We start from the raw sequence: 6,392 nt of genomic DNA on the forward strand, positions 1-6,392 counted from the left end.
AGAAAATATATCTTGTTTAAATTTCGGAATTAGAAGAGCGTTTTCCAGAATACAGAAACAAAGTTCACCTTTATTATTCCTTAGCGAGATATTCGTATCGCCCCTCTACAAACCTACATTGTTTACTCGACTAGCGTCGACTAGTTCTGCAAAGTGGCTCTGAGGGTTTAATCTAGGATCAAAATGGATAAAATCTGATTCCATTCTCACAGGTTCCGAAACAGCTGAGCTTATCTTTTGCAAATTTCACACAAAGCTAATTTATATGTCTGGCAGTGTTCTTAGATATGTTTTGTACAGAAATTCATCTAATAAGTATCGAAAATCAAAAAAATCCAATCTAAAAAATAGTCTTTTCTCACTTATAGATAAAAAAGAATCATTTTACAGGGGAATATTTTACATTTCACCGGCCACCAAAGAAGATAATAAAATTTTAGCAAATCATTTCCTCTTAAAAAACAGATTCTTTTATAATATAGAGATATAGCTTAGTGGTAGAGCATTCAATTACAGATTGAATGATTCCCTGGTCAAATCCAGATGTACCTCACCATTTTATTTAAAAAAAAATTTTATTAATGAGTTCAATTTACGATAAAAAAGAGGTACCATTTAAAATCGCCGCAAATCATTTCTTCGTTTGCATATTTTAAAACCAAACATTAATCAGAATTGACTTTTCCACAGTGTAATGAATAACGGGCAATCAGTAACTCTCCCATTATCCAACAACCACAGGGTTTCATGCACGACAACTGAGAAGGCGAAATTGCTTGCCCGACGATTCGCCTGGAAGTCTACATTAGAGCCAACAAACCACTTCCTCCCAAATTTCTCTATGCGCACTAAAGCCATACTAGATGATGTAAAAATACCCCTTCTCATGCCTGCGATGTTATAAAAATAACTTAGATACCTCCAAGACGTGTGAGCCTGATCTCATCCCTGCTATACTAATTAAGAAATGCTCAGCTAAGCTAACCCCTGTACTTTCCAAGCTCTACAATAAATGCCTTGCTGAATCTTGCTTAGCTAATAGCTGAAAGATGGCCTCTGTTGTACCAGTGTACAAAAATTCTCGTGAAAGGACTGATCTTCTCAATTATCGCCCTATCAGTCTCCTTCTCTTTGCTAAAATCTTTGAGGCGCTAATCCATCAAACACTAGTCCACCGCCTCACAAAAACAAATCTTCTCTCTAACAAACAGTGTGGATTTGGGCGATGTCGTTCTACTGCAGATACTTTATGTCTGAACGCAAGTACCATGTGCTGGATAAGGCAGGCAAAGCCAGGGCTGTAGTCCTTGATATACCCGAGGCCTTTGACAAAATCTGGCTAGAAGAGCTGCTGATGAAAATTAAATCCTACGGTATAATTGGATGTATACTAAGTATAATTAGATCCTTCATAGACAATAGGATCATCAATGTTGTCATTGATGGATGTACATCCAAGTAGTATAGTATTAATGGCGAGTGTGGCTCAGGGGTCGATCCTTGGACCACTATTATTCCTGATATTCATAAACGACCTCACTGATAATATTGTGTCCGAGATGGGTATATTTGCTGATGATACAACGCTTAATAACGTGTACGAGGGAAGAATGAATGTACATAACTCTAAGACAATGGCAGAATCGTGAGAAAATTACCTCCAGACCGTAGTGGAATGGGACCACAAATTATGGCAGCATTTAATGCTAGTAAGACTAATCTGCTGTCTTTGAACAATTACCTCTCCAACTACCGATGTTCATGATAAATAACACCGTACCTTAGAATTCTTCCTTCAAACTGCTCGGCTTAACATTCACAGGCAATATGAACTGGAACAAATACAGTGAGGACATTGCGAAGGCTTCTGTAAAGAATGTCAGTTGCCTCTATGGAGCTAGAAGACAACTTACACCTGTGAGTATCCTGTACCTCTAAAAAGCGACTATTCGCCCATGCATGGAGTACTGATGCCACATCTTGACTGGTGCGTCAACCATTAGCCACTCCCTTTTGGGTAGAGTTTTCAGTCTAACAAGTCCCACTTTGTCAACTAAGCTCCAATTCCTGTCCCATCACCGCAATGTTACATTTCTGTGTCTGTTTTACAAATATTTTAATGGATGGAATGTACTCTGATGAACTCGCTTAGCAACAAAATCTCACCTCTTCACTGTTGAGGTCCCTAACTGCCAGAAAGCTTTCTACTCTAATAGTTTCTTCCCTCGAATAGCTAGACTTTGAAATCCACTTCCTGCTACCTGCTTCCCTGATGCAGACGTTTAAATGTAACGTAAACTAACATCTTCTTAATCTTTCCTAGGCATGATTCGAAATAGTAGCCCCACACGTCCAAGTGGAAATATACTTTGGTAAGGGTGAACGTGAGTAAAAGAAGGGGGGCACTCATCATTAAGCTCAAATATCAGTTGACGTGGTATTGTAAATACAGACGGGATTTGATAAACGACATTGTCATTATTATTTATTTTATATTTTTTTGCGAATAATCCACCAGGCAAATTGTTCCTCGTAATATATAATAATCAATAGGAGATTGATTGTATAATAAAACGAAATATACGTGAATTAAAATATCATGTTTAAGCGCATTCTAAGACCGAGCAATGCCGGACGGCCAGCTAGTGTATGCACATACGTACATATATATACATATATATATATGTGTGTGTGTGTGTGTGTGTGTGTGTGTGTGTGTGTGTGTGTGTGTGTGTGTGTGTGTGTGTGTGTGTGTGAAGTTATCTTAAGAATGCTTGTAGTCTAGACGAAGGCTTAAATTCAATACAATGTACACATCTCATTTGAAATTCTCTTCCACGAAATTTTTCTACTTGCATCCAAAATGGGTCTGGAAATGTGGCAATCACAAATGACTATATATATATATATATATATATATATATATATATATATATATATATATATATACGAGAGAATGTGTTTCAGTGGGTTTTCTGTTCTTTGCCTATGTCTGAAGTCAGACGTTGACGTCATCATGATAAATCTTTTGGCAAATTGATCATGCATACGTGCGTACTTAACAATTTCTATAAACTTTTCGCGTCTAGACTGCAACATACCAACGTATATGTATGTATTCACACAGACACACACACACACAGACACACACACACACACACACACACACATATATATATATATATGTTTTATTTTCGAAAAATCAAGACAAAAATATAAAATGAGAACATCATATGGAGTATTTTCTTATACGCTATAATTGTTTCATAGATATTTGGACAAATTAAAATATTATATCATTTAAAAATATTCCAAAAATAACTACTCTTCAGACAGCAAAATACATTATATATATATATATATATATATATATATATATATATATATATATATATATATATATATATATATGAACGTATTCATAACCTCTATTTTAAGGGATCATACAGAATAAAATAATGGTAAGGAGGTAAGTCCAACTGCGATTAAAAATTATAATGCGTGCTTTTCGCTTTTATACGTATCTTCTACTCTATAATAAAAGTATATATATATATATATATATATATATATATATATATGTGTGTGTGTGTGTGTGTGTGTGTGTGTGTGTGTGTGTGTGTGTGTGTGTGTGTGTAGGGGCTACTAATTGGGACCATACTTAAGAAAGATAAAAGAGTGGGTTTACGTTACATTTAAACTTCTGCATATCAATACAGTTAGTGTAGCAGGTAGCAGGAGGGAAATTCCAAAGTCTAGCTGTTTTAGAGAAGAAGCTATTGGAGTAAGAATCTTTGTTGCATTTAGGGACTACAGCAGTGGAGGGGGTGTTATTTTGTGGTGAGGGGGTTTGTCGGAGATATGTACGTCGAGGGAGGTCAAGTGCAATAAGTTCATCAGTATACATTCAATTAAAATGTAAACAGGCACAGGGATGAAACATTACGGCGATTGGACAGGGGTTGGAGCCTAGTTAATAAAGTTAAACATATTAGGTTGGAGACCCTATATATATATATATATATATATATATATATATATATATATATATATATATATATATATACTTCATTTACTCACATAAAATTAATATACGAAAGTATAAATTTATGCGTAAACTTTAAGTATTTACTTCAAAGGTGCTCAGTGCGTAGATAGAGATAGTTAATAAGTTATAAAATATATATGGCGATTAAGCTACACTGAATATTCCGCGTTTCATCCACTCTAGGACTCTTCAGGCTTATGCGCGAATTTTGTGGTTGTCTGTCGTATTTATATACGCACCTTCTATTGAGATTTTAGTTAGCCAATCAGCTTTCTAGTATCCACCGCGCTCTTCCTATCAGCCAATGAACATGCACTTATCGGACAAAGGCCTATTTGACCTCTAGTTGGCCTGTTCCTTTGTGTGTGCTCTATTTAGCCTGGATATCTAGTTTCTTGGCCTGTCTTAAATCTAGGTTAGGGTTTGTTTTTTTATGTAAGTTCATATATAAATATATATATGTATATGCCTATATACCTATATATATATATATATATATATATATATATATATGTATATACATACATATATATACATACATATATGTGTGATCGTTTATGTATATTCATGTTTATTATATTTATTTATTTGTTTATTTTCTATTGTCTTTGTTAGTTTTAAAACTATTTTGTATCGCTATCCTAGAGTAAATTTTATTTTGTGAACACAGTTGTTCGCTATTTCTCTTTTAAAACTAACAAAAACAATAGAAAATAAACAAATAAATAAATTAAATAAACATGAATATACATAAACGATCACACATATATGTATATGTATATATATATATGTGTATATGTGCATATATGTATGTACATATATATATTTATATATAAATTAACATAAAAAACTAACCTAGATTTTAAAAAAAGGTCAAGAAACTAGATATCCAGGCTAAATAGAGCACACACAAAGGAACAAGTCAACCAGATGTCAAATAGGCCTTTGCCCGATAAGTGCATGTTCATTAGCTGATAGGAAGAGTGCGGTGGATACTAGAAAGCTGATTGGCTTAGTAAAATCTCAATATAAGGTGCGTATATAAAAACGACAGACAACCACAAAATTCGCGCATAAGCCTGAAGAGTCCTAGAGTGGATTAAATGCAGAATATTCAGTGTAGCTTAATCGCCATATATATTTTATAACTTACTAACTATATATATATATATATATATATATATATATATATATATATATATATATATATATATAAATTCTCGCATAAGCCTGATGAATCCTAGAGTGGATGAAACGCGGAATATTCTGTGTAGCTTAATCACCATTTATATTTTATAACTTACTACCTAGCTCTACCTACGTATTGAACACTGTTGAAGTAAATACTTAAAGTTTACGCATAAATTTATACTTTCCTATATTAATTTATGTGATTAAATAATCTTCCCTTTTCTTTTTAATTCATTTTAATTTCTTTCCTACTATTCTTAACCTTTAATTACAATTTCTACTACATATAATCTACATTTCTCCCACCCCTTTATTTTATTTTCCTTTCCTTTCCTCTTACTCCACTCTCTCCCCTATCTATCCAGTACTCTAACTCTTGTTTTTATGCTCATTTGTAATTTAAAAGAACATTTCTCCTAATTTATTTTGGCTTAGATTTTCTGACAAAATCGGCAGGATAATTTTATTGTCCTGTCGATTGAAAAACCGTTTAATAATATAAGCAAAATCCATGAGATTGAAATAATATATATATATATATATATATATATATATATATATATATATATATATATATATATATATATATCTGAATGTGTGTGGGGGGGGCGTCACAATTAGGCTCCTATATGGTTGACTATCATAGAAAACTGATCACATATAATGATAGATGTATCGAGACACAGGAATGGGTATGTTTGATCTGGCAGAACAGTGGTTCATTAAAATTGTGGGGTCTGCGTTCGCGCCTGGTCCACAAAGTATGGAACTAAAAAAAATTTTTTTTTTAAATGTTTACAAGTGTTTTTGATATAGATGTACATAATAATACTTTGATAAGTATGTTTTAACTTAAATAGGGATGGTATAATAAAATTGTGGAATCTGCTTTCGCGCCTGGCCTCCATAAAATAGAAATAGGCACAAACTTTAATAAAGACTTTTTATATCTATCTGCATAAGTATACTCTGATAATTATGTTTCAGTTTGAAGAAATATGGTATAATAAAATTATGGGGTGTTCGTTCGCGCCTGGCCTCCATAGAATGGAAATATGTCACAAAGTTTAATAAGGTTTTTTAATATAGATCCACAGAATATTGTGATAAGTGTGTCAGTGTGAACAGGTATGGTATAATAAATTATGGGGTT

Source organism: Euprymna scolopes, chromosome 2, assembly GCF_053919585.1.
Source record: "Euprymna scolopes isolate OS-2025 chromosome 2, ASM5391958v1, whole genome shotgun sequence".
Classification (NCBI taxonomy): domain Eukaryota; kingdom Metazoa; phylum Mollusca; class Cephalopoda; order Sepiida; family Sepiolidae; genus Euprymna; species Euprymna scolopes.